Source organism: Microtus pennsylvanicus, chromosome 9, assembly GCF_037038515.1.
Source record: "Microtus pennsylvanicus isolate mMicPen1 chromosome 9, mMicPen1.hap1, whole genome shotgun sequence".
Taxonomy (NCBI): domain Eukaryota; kingdom Metazoa; phylum Chordata; class Mammalia; order Rodentia; family Cricetidae; genus Microtus; species Microtus pennsylvanicus.
This window is the reverse complement of record NC_134587.1, coordinates 74,992,041-75,008,538: the sequence shown is the minus strand read 5'-3', so window position 1 is coordinate 75,008,538 and position 16,498 is coordinate 74,992,041. Positions and strand designations below refer to the sequence as shown.

The 16,498-nt window shown below is 41.8% G+C and overlaps 1 long non-coding RNA gene across 1 annotated transcript in view; it reads right to left on the bottom strand.

The window, feature by feature from the left end:
- LOC142857736 (uncharacterized) overlaps positions 1-16,498 on the bottom strand; it is a 507,050-nt gene that overhangs the window by 356,668 nt on the left and 133,884 nt on the right. The window lies entirely within an intron of this gene.

Below are 16,498 nucleotides of genomic sequence, written 5' to 3'. Positions count from 1 at the left end.
TAGAAACACACAGAGAGACAGAGAGAGACAGACACACAAGAGACAGAGAGGCAGGCACACACAAAATGAGTGAGCGAGCGAGCGAGCAAGTCAGATGAATACTTTAAAAATACGTGTAAGAAAACATAGAGAGTAGAGTGGAGAAATGCAGATGGAAAAGAAGAGGGACAGAGAAATCAGCTAGGGCTGTAGTGGCAGTGGCCACAGTGAGGACTGGAAATACAGGAGTCATACTCGAGTGGTGATCTGGGTGGACTTAAGATATGAGTGCCGTGTGTGCCCATGTCTGGACAATGTGTCTACCCAGAAGATGAATTGCGTTCCTGGGCGAACACGTACCAGAGAAAGAACGCTTTTAGAGAAATACGGGTTTGGGAACTAATACTCCCTGTGTGTTTTGAAGAAGGCAGGCTGGCTGAGAGGCAGATGCTCAGCAGGTCCAGTAGTGGCGATGGCGGTGGAGGCTGGCCGCAGGTGGGGAGTTTTGGGATCTTGCAGGCACCTGATAAGGACGACAGGGCAAAAAAGGAAGCAAAGGTGGCCCACCAAGCCCACCAAGCTACAGTTCTACTCATCAGTCCTGCTCTGCATCCACCTTCTCTGCTCGTCTCAACTGAGAAAGTTAAAGGCAAGCTGAGGTTTCTGGATAATTTCTTGTGAATAGCAACTGTGCACTAGTCTGTTGCTGAAGTTCCTACCTTAGCCACTAGATGGCAGGCCCAGTTCACAGAAATACACAAACACGGGGAGGAAGTTGTTATAGATGCCAAAGATCGTGTCCAGAAGTGAAAGGATAGACACCTTAAATAATTAAATTTTTATTGTATAATTGTATATAACTTCTATGGGCCATCTTAATATCCAAAACACCAAGTAACCACACCCTAGGTCAGGATATCTTCTTTGTAGCCACTTCTTAAGTCAGACCTCTTGTTAATAACTTTGAAAGAGAAACAGTAGGTTCAAGCTCTCTGACCTTCAGTCAAGGTGTGGTGGACCCACTTCTGGGGCTAGAGGCTGAATCCACTTCAACAAACTCACAAGAAAAACAACTTCCTACAAGCTGGAGTGAAATGATGATAGGAACCACTGAGTCTCAGAAACCTTAGCAAATAGACCAGGGTGCTTTGATGAGGCCTGTACAAAATCGTAAAAAAACAGAGGGAGGAGGATTTGCGGCAAAGAGGCTCCTTTGCAGATGTTTGCTGAGTAGGCGTAAGAATTTCAAGGATAGAACTGTAACCTTCCCAATATGTTGACTGTAAAGAACATTCAGCTAAAACCTGGGAAATGAATTCTAAGCCACTTTCCCACTGTCCAATATATAAAATGGAACAAGGCCCATCTATCTCTGAGTGTAAAGTCACAGCACAGAGAATGAGTAGGGATAAATCTGACTTCTCAGACCCTGCCAATATAGTCTGCTTCTGTGTTTGCTATGGGTCTGATGGCATCCACCTAAGCAGAATAACTTGCTCTTTGACATTCTTCATAATTATTCTTTAGCTAAAATATATTTTCAATATTTCCAGTTTTATTCTTTTATAGATGGGAGTTAATATTCAAACGTATTTTTCTTAATTTTAATTTTTTGAAAAAAAACAGCAATCATTGTCTTACATAACCTCTTCAAATAAGAACAATGACCTGGCAAACTGTAATGTGACCAGTTTTTCTAGGAATATGAAATTATAAAGAAAAGTAAAATGATGAATAAAGAACTTTATGTACACCAAAAAAATTATAGAACAATTCTGGGTGGTGGTAGTGCACACCTTTAATCTTAGCACTTGGGAGGCAGAGGTAGGTGGATATCAGTGAGTTCGAGGCCAGCCTGATCTATAAAGTGAGTTCCAAGACTATTATGCAGAGAAGACCTGTCTCAAAAAACCCAATTTTTTTTATAGAATATAGAACATTAGGATTTAGCTGATGTTTGGAAGGGTGTGGTAAGAAGAAATCTAATATGGTTCCCAAATTTCATAGACTGTGGTGCATCCATAATTCCCCCCATTATTCAATTAATCACCAGTGTAACCACTACTTGGTTATTTTTTTTTTAAAAATATAATTAAATTTTCTAAGCAGTTGACCTCAAAATAGATTATATTGTTGGGTCTCACCTAATAACCTGAACCCTTTGAATCTTGGTCAGAGGTAGGAAGAAAATAATTGAAATGAGAATTTCTTAGTTACTGACTTGAAGATGAAAGAGAAGGTGTGAGAAGAAGTGTGAGCATCTTTGAGGAGATGAAAACAATCCCTGACTGATGACCGGCAGGGAAACAAATGTTATTCCCACAGCTATAAGTAACTGAACTCCGACAAAGCATACGGGAGCTTGGGAGATGAAATAGCTTGCTCAGAGCGCCATAACTAGAATTGGAGATCTCAATCAGGTTCCTCCTCTTGGAGATCGGGGGATCCCTGTGGAAGACAGAGAGGTCAAGGATCCCAGGAGAACATGGCCCACAGAATCACCCAAGCAGGGCTCCTAGGGGCTCTGAAGAGGCAATCGGGGAGCCTGCATGGTCTGTGCTGGGTCCTCTGCATATATGTTACAGTTGTTAGTTCGGAGTTTTTGTGGGACTCACAGTGGGAGTGGGGTGTCTCTGACTCTGTCACCCACCCTGGGGACCCTTTTCCTCCTACTGGGTTGCCTTGTCAAGCCTTGATATGAGGATTTGTGCCTTGTCTTACTGTGTCTGGTTATACAGTGTTCTGTTGATATCCTTGGGAGACCTGTTCCTTATTTTGAAGGGAAACAGGGAGGAGTGGAAGGAGGGGAAACTGCCATTGGGACCTATGTATGAGAACAACAACAAACAAGCAAACAAAAGTCACAAAAGGCAGGACTACTGTTATGGTTTGGATTCGGAATGTCCCCCTAAAGCTCATATGTGGAAGATTTCCTTTTCAGGGCAGCGATGTTGAGAGGTGGGGCCATCAGAGGGGGCTCATCTGTGATCCCATCTGTTGATAGAATCCTGGCTTGTTGGGGTCATGGGAGGAAGTGGGAACTTCTGGGGAAAGGGTCCTGTTAGGGAAAGCAGGTCCCTGGAGATGTTCTCTTGAACGTTTTCCCGCATCTCTCCTTCGTTCCCATTCTTTCTCAATCTCTCCCTCCTCCTTCTTCTCTCCCATTGTCCTCCTATCTCTGCTTTCTGGTTGATATGAAGTTAACTCTGCTTTCTGGTTGATATGAAGTTAACAGTTTTGTTCAGCTATGTGCTCCTTCCACGGTATTCTATCTCATTGCAGGACCACAATGGAGCCAAGTGACCTTTGAACCCATCAGTCCGAATAAACTTTCCTCATCAAATTGACTTATCAGCCTCTTCGTAATGTAACCAGTTGGGTTTCATCCCAGACAACAAACAAACAAACAGCAAACAACTGACTAGTGCCTCCTTGCCTCCAAACCCCCTTCATTCTGTTTCTAGAACTTTGCATGCAGGTCTCAGGAAAGCATTCCTGACCTATTTGCATAAGTCTCTAAGACTCAGTAAATCCCACCATCATTTCCCTGGAGCTTCCAGGAAGTTCTGCTGTTGGGTTTATTTCTATTCTCCATGCTTCACAGACCGCTTTCATTCGCCTCGCTTGCTTACAACACTTGTAGAAAAGCTAATTCCTGGCCCGCCACGAGAGACTGACTCAGTAGGGGAGGCCGATGCAGTTAGAGTCACAGGAGTACCGCCGCACACTTTAAGCCACAGCATGTGCCCGCTCCTGCTTGCTGGCTCCTCAGAGGGGATCGGAAACATCTGTTCATCGTTCTATGCATAATAGACCATAGCAAAATTTTGATTACCTCATTCCCACAAGGCTCCAGTGAGATGGTTTGTCTTATCATTATTGGAGACTATCCAGTATTAAGAACCTGAGATTCTTATCTCAGCACATTGTCTGATTTCCCGAGGCCACCTTTCCATTGTTCATTTCCTTCTACTTGCTTTGGCCAAGGCTAGTGCTCCTGAAGAAGAAAGGCTATCGGACATGCCTACATGACCTCTGTGATGAGGATTCCTCTGTTGATCATTACTATTTACGGTCCCGACACTTTGAATTTAAAGTATATTAGTACAAGAGATTTATATTTCTTATCAGGGTCAAGAATTCAGATTTTTTCCATACTTCTCTAGAAAGGAAAGTTGTCACCATTTTGACTTATTCTCACTAAGGGGTCTAGCTTGACTGATTCGAGTCTTGCCTTGTCTGTCCTTAGTTAAATTCCCAGTGGAGCTATAAAATTATGTTTTCTTTGGTCAAGATACTTCTTGTCTATCTGAATGCAGGGTTGCTCCAAGTTCATTGGTCATTTGTTGATATCATGTGACATAGTTATGAACCTCTGGCATCTTAATGCTGTAGTACCCTTTGCGACCAGGGATGATCTTCCTTGAGTGGAGGGATCACTCTCCTGTACGCTTTTCTAAGTACATTCACACTTGAAGTGGATTTAACAAGATAGCTTTTGTAGTGTGTGTCACGCTTGATCGTGCATACATGTGCTTATGTGCACAGCTACATGGGTATGTGTGTGCACCCTTGTGGAGACCAGAAACTGGTGTAGTATCTTCTTCCATTACTTTCTACTTTATGTTTTGAGACAGGGTCGTAGAGTCATGTAGATTTAATGGACAGGAAGCCCTAGAGTTCCTCCTGTCTCTAACTTCCCAGTTCTAGCAATATAAGAATTGCCACACCTCACACCTGCTTTTTTCTGTGTGCTGGGTATTCAAATTTAGAACCTCGTGATTATATGGCAATCATGTTACTGATTGAGCTACCCTCGTAGATCCCTGATTAGCATTCAACACTTAAATGGAGTGGGTGGAGCAATAGCTATCATGCAGTGTGGCAGTCAACTGCTTATTCCTAGATGTTGCGGACTGACCAAGCACATGATCAGTTCTCTCTGACCTCTCAGTGTAGTGTTTTAGACTCTGTCAACACGGCTGGCTTTCAGAGATTAGAGGCTTTAAAGCATTAGGTGGATCCCACTGTTGGCAAATTCTATTAGCGATGCTCCACAGCGTCAAGAAATAGAAGTATACTCTAGGCTCTCGGTTGCTCAGCAGTGCAAGCTGACTAGAGTCCGAAGCTTTGCCAGCTCACGTCCGCTCTGCCTCAGGCAACGAAAGAGCTTTTCCCAGAAGAGCAGAGGAGACCGCACAGCGCAGCAAATGTTCTGGTCGTTGGCAATAATGGAGAGAAGGCAGCTTACTCCTGACAATGAATTAAGGCAGTGGTTCTCAACCTTTCTAACGCTGTGACCCTTTAACACAGTTTCTCATGTTGTGGTGATCCTCAACCATAAAATTACTTTTGTTGCTACTACATAACTATAATTTTGCTATTATGAATTGAATGAAGCATCTGTGATTTTAATTGTCTTAGGCGACCCCTGTGAAAGGGTCGTTTGACCCACCCAAAGGGCGGAGACCTATGGGTTGAGAACTACAGCATTAATTTTTTTTTGTGTGTGTGATAGGTCCTATGTAGTTCTGGCTGTCTTGGAGTTTGTTCTGTAAATCAGGCTGTCCTGGAACTCACAGAGATCCACCTGCCTTTGCCTCCTGAGTACTTGGATTAAAGGTGTACACCACCACACTCAGCCTGATAATCCATCACTCCTGGACCAGTCTTCCTCTGTCTACTAATTTGGGAGAGAAGTCTGTCATGTGATTTTTATGGTAAGATTTATTATTTTACCTCTTTGCAATGAGTTTCACATTCAGGTAAAATTGTGTCAGTCAAGACATCCCCATGGACAGACTTTGGTCTTTGAGGCTACCAATCCAGGAAGATGTCTGAGAGATAGAAAAATCACATAATCTTTTCCTGCTTTTCCTTTCAACATAATACAGAACACTCCTGTGGCCAGATATGCAGGTTCCTCTCTTACACCGGAGGTTATCTACAACTTAACTCAATTCTGACACTACCTGCAATTAGGTCAGACACTACAGGGCAAGGGCTCCACCATCTCCCTAGGCTGTCCTTATTTCAGATGCCAGCTGCAAATCTGAATCTCAAGAATTAGAGACAAGTGGCTAAATTGAGGGTTTACATGTATCCTGGTAAGCTGTTGTTTTACGAATCAACTTGGCACAAGCTAGAGTTATCTGAGACGAGAGAATCTCGGTTGAGAAAAAGCCTCCCCAAGATTGGCCTGCAGGCAAGTCTGTAGTGCATTTTCGTAGGGATTAATGTGGGAGCTCAGCCAATTGTAGTTAGTGATGCCCCTGCAGGGGTGGTCTTGGGGTGTATAAGAAAGCAGACTGAGCAAGCCATAGGGGCATGTCAAGAAGTAGTGTGTAGTAATATGAAGCGGCGGCGGGGCTGCGTCCCCAAACACCCCAGCCGCCTGCCCGGCTCGGCTAGCTTATGCCCCGAAATAATTACACAGACACTGTATTCTTTTCATCACTGCTTGGCCCTTAGCTCTGGCCCTTACTGGCTAATTCTGATATCCCAATCAACCCATCTCTAATAATCTGTGAGCACCGGTCTTACCGGGAAGATTCTAGCCTAAGTCCATCCTGGGTCAGAGCTTCATAGCGTGCGTCTTCCCTGGAGCAGGTAGCATGGCGTCTCTCTCTGAAGCTTCTGCTCCGGAGAGGAGAGCTGTGGAGTCTGACCTCACTTCCTCTTCCTCCCGGCATTCTGTTCTGTTTACTCCACTCACCTAAGGGTGGGCCTATCCAATGGGCCTAGCAGTTTCTTTATTGCTTAGCCAATGAAATCAACAGATTGATATATGACACTCCCACATCACTTCCCCTTTTTCTGTTTAAACAAAAAAAGGAAGGCTTTAACCTTAACATAGCAAAATTACATATAACAAAACAGTTATCAAGTAAAAGTTACATCAGAAACATTTATACATATAACAAAATTGACCGTAAATCTCTATCAATAAAGCAAAATCTATACTAATGCAAATTATTCATGTCTATATCATATCCCCCTTTAAATGTAAAAGAACATTTATAAACAATATTTGGGAACATGGGCGCAGTTTTTTCTCTCCAAACTGCTTCCTGCTGAATGGGGGCGTCGTTAATTAGGTCTTTCTTGGTATAACCTGTGTGCTAGTTTCATCTCAGTTGGCAGTTGAGCAAAGCAATTTTCTGAAGATGTTCACAGCAACCCTTCAGGAGGACGTGGTCCATCATACCAAATCGGAATAGAAGAAATCCATAGAGTCTCATCCTCTGTGAAAACAAAAGAAGACTCTCTCCAAAGCATCATATCCTTAGACCCAAATTCTGAAATCGTAATACCCTTATATCCATTCTGGTTTAGCTTGGCAGCCCAGGTAATGAAATGTCTCTCTGTACTTAGCTCCTTCACAGTCAAAAATTTTAAAGAAAACACAATAATACAAAGAATCCAGACTCTCTGTGAATTTTCCATCTTTACGCGGCTTATTTTTATTTATATCTATAACTATCTGTACTCTGTCTCTTTAAAGACTTTACCTTTTTTTTTAACATTAACTTTATTCTCTATATTCTTTTTCTTCTCTCTCCCAAGCCTACGTACATTCATCCAACAGTGTGACTCATTTAGTGGTCTGAATCTGTCCTATTGTGAATCTGCAATTTTTTACTATCCAGGAGCACTTTTGATTTACACCTTTAAATCACTAGGCACTTAAGAATCTAAGATGTGACATTCCTACGTTAACTTTTTGCTTTTTGAGCATATATCTGTAGACCAGGCTGTCTTTGAACTCTCAGAGATCCGCCTGTCTCTGCCTCCCAGGCATTGGGATTAAAGGTGTACGCTACTACACCTTGAACTCACAGAGATCTGTTTGTCTCTGCCTTCTAGGCACTGGGATTAAAGGCGTGTGCTGCCACACCTTGAAGTCACAGAGGTTTACTTTAAGAATTTTAACTTTTAGTCTTTATATATTTTTAACACGCTGTAAATCATTTAAAAATTTTCTTTGTCTTTGAATCTCTCTTTTTACTGTATATCTCTCTTTTTCTGACCACAAGAGCCTTTAATTTACCATGCAATCTCAGTAGGACTAAAGCCGTGGCTTTGCGGGCTAGATGTAGCCCATTCCTTAGCTTTCCAGCCTCATGGCTGAGGTACTGGCTATAGCCATGTTTATAGCCACAACTGGCATTTCAAGGTCCTTGCCAGCCAGCAAGCTACAACAGACAACACTCAAGTCCTCTCTCGGTAGCCGGCCCTCCTGCCTCAAACAGTCAGAGTTTGCCCTGGCAGGATGGCCCAGAAAGCTGGCATTTTTAAACGGCGCAGCTTTTTTCCTGCTAAGGTTGAAAACCGAAAAGCATGCGTTCAGCTTTTCGTCAACACCATTTAAGTGTTTCGTGGCAGGACCTCTTAATGAGCTGCAGGCTTTGCAGCTGAAGCTGAGTCAGGAAGCCTCTCTTATAAGAGAGCGCTTGCTTGCCTCTAGCAAGCAGAGTAGACCCAAGAAATCGCTACTATCAATAAAACATGCTTTACTCTTTCCCAAGCTTTTTCAGGCTTTCTGTGGATTCAGTTGGCCACACGTCTGGGCGTCATTTGTAGTAATATGGGCGGCGGCTGGGCTGCGTCCCCAAAACCCCAGCCACCTGCTCGGCTCGGCTAGCTTATGCCCCGAAATAATTACACAGACACTGTATTCTTTTCATCACTGCTTGGCCCTTAGCTCTGGCCCTTACTGGCTAATTCTGATATCCCAATCAACCCATCTCTAATAATCTGTGCGCACCGGTCTTACCGGGAAGATTCTAGCCTAAGTCCATCCTGGGTCAGAGCTTCATAGCGTGCGTCTTCCCTGGAGCAGGTAGCATGGCGTCTCTCTGAAGCTTCTGCTCCAGAGAGGAGAGCTGTGGAGTCTGACCTCACTTCCTCTTCCTCCCGGCATTCTGTTCTGTTTACTCCACCCACCTAAGGGTGGGCCTATCCAATGGGCCTAGCAGTTTCTTTATTGCTTAGCCAATGAAATCAACAGATTGATATATGACACTCCCACATCAGTAGTGTTCCTCCATGGCCCCTGCATCAGCTCCTGCCTCCAGGTCTCTGCCTTGAGTTCCTGCCCTGACAGACTGCACAGCTGTAAGACAAAATGAACCGTCTCCTCCCTGTGTTTTTTTGGTCATGGTTTTTACCACAGCAATAGATGCTCTAATGAAGACAATGCTAATCATTCTTGTCCTTAGTCACTGTCCAGAGAAGCCCACAGAGCTCCAGGAAATACTTTCCTTACATTTCCAATTGATTATGGATTTAAAAGAATACAAAATGATCAACTAGATGAAGAGTGTTCAGTACCAGAACCTTGGTCTCCATGGAGTCTGAGTGCACAACCCCCCTGGAGCTGTGGACAAATTCACCAGCCCGGAAGTTCTCCAGGTCTGTCTTTTTGTTCTCAGTGGAGGCTACAGAGTGTGTATATGATTAAACCCTTGGCCATATGTGATCAGTCTCAGTCAGCCCAGGTGCTGGGGTGCAGTGGGTGCTGAACGATCCAATCCTCTAATCCTGTAGTTTTCTAGGCTACTTCCTGCTGATTGGGGGTGATGATAATCTTATGGGGACCTAAGGAAAATTTAGAATTATGATCAAGTCCTGGCTGGAATATCCTGTGAGGCTTGATCATCTCAGCCAGTACTCTCAAAACTGTTCTGGATGTAGAACTCAGACATCTGGGCGATCCGCTCCTAATGGAGATTTCTCAGAGGGTCTTCCTTGATCAAACTTGATTCTTCTTAGTCCAGAATGAACCCACAGTCTCTCATTACCTGTGGAAACAAAGCAAAACCCTCTTCTCCAAAGTAATATATCTTTTGACTTAAATTTTGAAGTCAAAGCATTTGTAAAATATATGTGTTGTATTAGTCCAGCAGCATTTGTAATCAAATGTCTTTTAGCAACTGTTGTTCCATTCTCTGCCATCAAACCATTTAAAGATAACACAATAACATACAATATCCAGACTCTCTGTGTACTTTCCATCTTTACGTGACTTTATTTTAAACTCTATTTCTTTTATTTTTATTTTTAATTTTTGTTTTTTTTTTGAGACTAGGTTTTTCTGTATATCTTTGGCTGTCCTGGCACTCGCTCTATAGATTAGGTTGTCCATGAACTCATAGAGATCCACCTGCCTCTGCCTCCCAAGTGTTGGGATTAATGGTGTGTGCCACCACACCCAACTACTCTCTCTCTCTTTCTTTTTTATTTTAAGGACTTTAACCTTTTTCTTTTCTCTCCCAAGCCAGCATATATTTTTAAATACACTGTAAACCATTTAGAGGTTTTCTTCAACTGAATCTATATTTACTGGATATCTCTCTTTTTCTGACCACATGAGTCTTTAATTTGCTAAGCAATAGGACTAGGATTAAAGCTGTGGCTTTGATGGCTGGATCCACCCCATTCCTTAGCTTTCTTAGAGTCTAGCCTTATGGCAGAGGTACCAACTGGAGCCATGTTTATTGCCACAACTCTGTGAAGTTTCAGGGTCTGTGCTGCCACCAAGAAGCAAGATGTAGGCTATTTATAAGTACCATTCAAGTGTTTTGTGGCAGGGTCTCTTAACAGGGCTACAAAGATTTTTCAGCTAATGCTGAGTCAAGAAGCCTCTCTTAAATGAGACACACTTGCCTCTAGCAAAGAGAGCCCACCTGAGAAAATGCTGCTACCAAAAAGCCATGCTTAACTTTGTTCTTTTTGTGTCTAGAATTCCTTCCAGACTCTCTCAGGTTTTAAGTGGATTTATCTGACCATGTTGATGCCATTTGTTGACAAAGTTTTCTGTCCTGTCTGGTCCTGCAGCCATTCAGTCCCAAAGAAATACACAGAGATCTACATTAATTATAAACTGGTTGACCTATTAGCTCAGGCTTCTTAATAATTCTTATATCTTACATTTTAACTCATAATTCTTGTCTTTGTTAGCCTTGTGGCTTGGTACCTTTATCAGTGAGGTATTCTTAGTCAGTACAGAATATGAAAGAACTTAATAAAGAGATAAAAATACTGAAAAAAATCAAACTGAAATTTTGTAGCTGAAAAGCTAACAAAGTAAAAACATGCACAGAAAGTCTCACCAATAGGACAGGTAAAGTGGAAGAAATGATATCAAGGCATGAAGACAGAGCAGAGGAACTAGAGCATTCAGACAATGACAAACATAAGAACATCTGCACATAACATCTAAAAACCATGGGGCACCACAAGTCATAGACATAGAAAAGGGAGAATACGTTCAAACTGACTGTAGAAAATAAATAAATAAATAATAAAGCAAAATATCCAACTTCTAGGAAAAGGGCTGGTTATTTAAATAAGGAGGCATTGGGAGTGTCGACAGATAAAACTAGAGGAGAACTTCACATCATGTTAAAACAAAAATCATACACAACAGCAAAATACTGAATACTGCCATTGAGAAGCACCACGTCACATATAAAGGCACACTCAGAAGAATGACAGCAGATTCCTCAACAGAGACTCCCCAATCCAGGAGGGCATGGGACGATTCATTTCAAACTCTGTAATATTGTAGCAACTAGCAAAGATTACTATTTACAGCAAAGCTATCTCTCCTAAGTGAACAATAGATTTCCCATGATATACACAAACTAAAGGGATCCATGACCATGAAGCCATCGCTGTAGAAGACACCTGTAGAATCCTCCACGCTGAAGAGAAAGAGAAACACACCCACGAGAACCACAGGAAAGAAGAAACACCAGTAGAACTGTGTATAAGCAAAGAAAGACTAGAGAAGGACCAAACGAAAGCAATTAAAACACATTCCACCAATAACTCCAAATGTTAGCGGCCTCAGTTACCAACAGACATAGACTACAAGGAGGATGGATGGCGAAAGTACCCATCTGTCTGCTGTGTATAAGAAACTTTCCCCAACACAAGGACAAGCACAGCTTTGGGGCGAGAGCAGATAGGAAAAGGCATTTCAAGCAGAAAGGACCAGGAAAGAAAGCAGGTGTGATGGTACTAATATTTGACCAAATAGTCCTTAAGCTGAATTTAGTGATAAGAGATAAATTTATTTTGATTAAAGGGACAATCCATTAAGTTGCTGTTGCAATTCCACACATGTGCATCAATCAAGCAGTTATGCATCTAATTTCATAAGTCAAACGGTACTGGGGGTAAGTGCACAGACTGATCTCAATGCAATAATGGATGTTTTCAATATCCTGCTCCCACCAGCGGAGAGGTTATCTGGGCAAAACACTTAACAGAAATACCCAGAATCAAATGACATTATAAATGAAAAAGATGTAACAGACTTATTTAGAATTTTCCACTCTAGTATTGCAGAATACACACTCTTCCCAGCAACCAGATGAATGTTTTCCAAAATAAGTCACATTTTAGGACACAATGCAAATCTCACCAGATACAGGAAAGCAGAAATAATTTTACCAGCTCACAGAGGAATAAAACTAGAAATCAACAGCAAAAAAAAAAAACTACATAATATACATGATCATATGAAGGTTGGATAACATCGTACTGAGTGATGATTGGGCCATTGAGTAAATCAGGAGGGAAAAATTAAAAACTCCCAGAATCTAGTGAAATAAAAACACAACGTTTCATTACCTGTGAGCGACAGTGGAAGCTATTCTGAAAGTTTTTAGGTATAAATGCCTACATTAAAAACCAGAGAAATTCAAGTAAATAACTCCATGGTGTACTCAAGGTCTTAGTAGACCAAGAACAGGACAAACTAAAATTCATTACACAGAAGAAATAATAAAGATCAGGGCAAAAATTAATGAAAAGAAAACGAGTATAACAATAACAATACAAGAACCAATGAAGCAAGGAGTTTGTTCTTTGAAAAGATAAACACGATCGACAAAGTCATAGTACACTAACAATGATGGTTGGTTCTCCTTGTCAACTGGACACAACCCAGTTTTCTCTCTTCATGCTAAAAATGCAGAATTATCTGGGAATGGCAGAGCTTTTCGTGTCACTTTGACAAAACACCTGGTGAAAGCATCTTACGGAGGGGTTGCTGTGATGCCTCCAAATTTAACGGTGGCGAATGGTCTGTATGGGTACAAAGAGTCAACTCACAGTGCCCATTAGCTGTTTAGAGTCCCCCCCCCCCCCAAATTCTTTTTCTCCTGCTCCTGCTTCTTCCGTCTTCTCCTCCTTCTTTTTCTTCTTTTTTGAGACAGCATCTCTGTAGCTCTGGCTGTCCTGGAACTTACTATACAGAGCAGACTGTCTTCTGCCTCCTTTAATTGCTAGGATTAGAGGCATATGCCACCAAGCTGGGCTTTAAATTCTTAATTAGAAGGGATATCAACCTAAATAATCAGTGAGATCAAGACAAAGTTATAGCAGCTATAGAGTAGAGCTGATGTGAACCTCGGAGATGAGCTGTGTGTGCTGAGGATGGCAGAGTTGGAGAAGTGCCACTGCCAAGCCCCTTGGACATCAGGAGTGAGTCCCAGATGTCAAGTACTTAACTCTTTGCACTGTTAGACTTTGGTTTTCTTCGAAATGATTGTGACTATGCCCAGGTTAGTGCCTCTTGGGCAAAAGAGTATCTTATTTATAATTGGTTTTACAGGAGTCCACAGTTAAGAGACTTTGAACTTTTAAAATGATTTTGGAGTTTTAGAGAGACTTTGGAATTTTAGAGAGGCATTGGATATTTTAGAGTCTGAACTTCTAAAGAGATTTTGGATGTTTTTTTAAAGAGGTTCAACCTTTAAGGTGTTTGAATTTTTAAAGACTGTAGGATTTAAAATTCGACATTTGAAAGTTGCTTTATACTGTTATATTAATATTAACATACTATCTTGGGTACAAATGAGAAAAGAAAGGTTCTAGTTTAATACGGATGTGTTTGCAAGGCAAGTTGACAAGGAGTCAATTTTACTGTCTAGTTTTATGTAAATTTTACATGAGCTAGAATTATTTGGGAGGAGGAACTCTCAATTAAGAAAATTAGATTGGTGTGTAGCAAAGCCTGTAGTGCATTTCCTTAATTAGTGATGGATGTGGGCAGGCTCAGCCCATTGTGAGTCCTGTCATCCCTGGGCTGGTGGTCCTGGGTTCTATGAGAAAGCAGGCAGAGAAAGCCATTAGAAGTAAGTTAGTAAGTTGCATTCTTCTATGACATCTGTATCAGCTCCTGCCTCTAGGCTCCTGTATTTAGTTCCTGCCCTGAATTTCCAGGGTGATAGGCTATAAGATATAAGGTGAAATAAATCCTCCCCTTTTGATCATGGCGTTTTGTCACAGCAATAGAAACTCCAACTGAGATACTAAAAAAATTATGTAAGAAAAATGTAATCAGAATCATGCTTTGTGTACTTCTAATGGGGGAAGTGTTAAATCTTTGTTTACATTACAGTCAAATGTTACAAATTTAGTATATTAGCTTATGCTAATTCCTGGCTTAATCTATTGTACTGTCTATAAAAGGATGGTGTAGGAGAAGGGAACATGGAGGTGGGGCAGAAATGACTGGGAGAGTTGAGAGGCAGAGGTGGGGAAACGTCAACCCACAGATTCTAAGTCGTAGCTAGCAGAAATAAGTTCTGGTGTTCCTGTGGACAGTAGGGATTATAGAGCAGTGGGTCATGACCCCTTTGGGGGCTGAATGACCCTTTCTCAGGGTTTACTTAAAACCATCAAGAACACAGATACTTACATTACGATTCATCACAATAGCAAACTTACAGTTAAGAAGTGGCAACACAAATAATCTTATGGTTGGGGGTCAGCACACCTGGAGGAACTGTATTAAAGGGCCGCAGCATTAGGAAGGTTGAAAGCCACTATATACGATGATAAGGTATTGTCTATTTCAAAGAAGGAGGGAGGAAGGATTGCCAGTACTTTCACCTTGAAGAAATGATAACAGTTTGAGAGGAGATAGGCACATGGATCCTGCTTTGAACATGACTAAGACTTTATTGCTGATGATATCACATCCTTTGGATACAAGACTTGCAGGGATCAAGCTGGTATTGGCAGCCTCCTCCCTGAGGGCTGGTTATCATTATTTGAAGATGTTATGCAAATTACCAAGGGAGAAAACTAATCAATTGTTTTACACAGCTGTAAAGCCTGAAAACAATGACCACCTCGGCAAAAGATCTCCACTGGTACAATAGTGGCACCAATGTCCTGGGGGGTAACCAATAGTTGTCTAATTGTATTTAAGGTCCACTCAATAGGAGGCAGCTCATGTCTGGTACTGTCAACATAACCAAGAACCTGTAGCTTGAGGAGGTCATAGATCCTAAAGGAGAACCTGCTTTTGCCATTTTACTAAATTAATATGCCTTCCAGCTATGTTCTAAATATTTATCTTTGTACCCACAAATAAGTGTGGCTCTCACCCCTCATTAAAGAAGCTTATTTTTTCTTCTTCAGAATATGGAGTCTGTTCCAGAGTTTCATAATTTGTCAGAAGGTAGAGAATAAATGTCCAAATCCTTAATTTGGTACATCTACAATATTACCCCTCTACATAAGGCTTAGAGAGCATTGTGGAAGAGGGCAGCAGAAAGCAATAAGAACCAGAGGACCAAGATACTGGCTTCTAGATAGTATCTTCTAGACACGACAGGAAAGCTGTATCTGTGAAATCTCAACTGCACGGTTGCCTAAAGACCTGAACAATGACAACACTAGTTAGCTTTCCCGTGTGAACAGGGGTGGGATCTTCACAACACCTCACCCTTAGATGAAGAGCTGTAGGCAATCAGTGGATCCTGAGGGAGATTCAGTTTTCTCAAGGGACAGGCCTCCTAATGGTTTATATAATTCTAGCTGGTTAGCCTTACGCACATGTATATGGCTGATGCTAGTTAGACTCAGAGGGTTGAGCACATACAGATGTAACAGTCATAAACAAGAGGTTCAAGATGGGGTGGGGAGTATGGGAGGAACTGGAGAGGGAGAAGAAATGGTAAAAATGATCTAAATAGAGTATTCATGTATGGAATTCTCAAAACAAAGATTAAAAACGAAATTGTTTGGTCCTGAAGTTCAAACATTGGCATTATTTGTTTGCCAGTGCACAGCTGGGGATTCTGTCTTTACTCTGAACCTGTTCATGTTTGAGAATCATTTGAGTCCATTTAAAGTAAGGCAACTGTTTATTCAGGATTTTCTAGAGGAACAGAACCAAGGGGATGAATGTACAACACATAAACCCGAACTTATTGTTAGTTTTACTGGAGAAACTGGGAAACTGATAGCTACTTGGTCCTTGAGGCTGGTACCCAACAGTCATAGTAGTCCCACAATAGCCTGTCTGTTTGTCTGTCTGTCTGTCTCTCTGTCACACACACACACACACACACACACACACACACACACACACACACACACACACACATTTAGAATTTATTGGAATGACTTATAGTCTGCAGTCCAGCAAACCCAGCAGTGACTAGCTATCAATGGCAAGTTCAAGAATCTAGTAGCTGTTCAGTCTCATGAG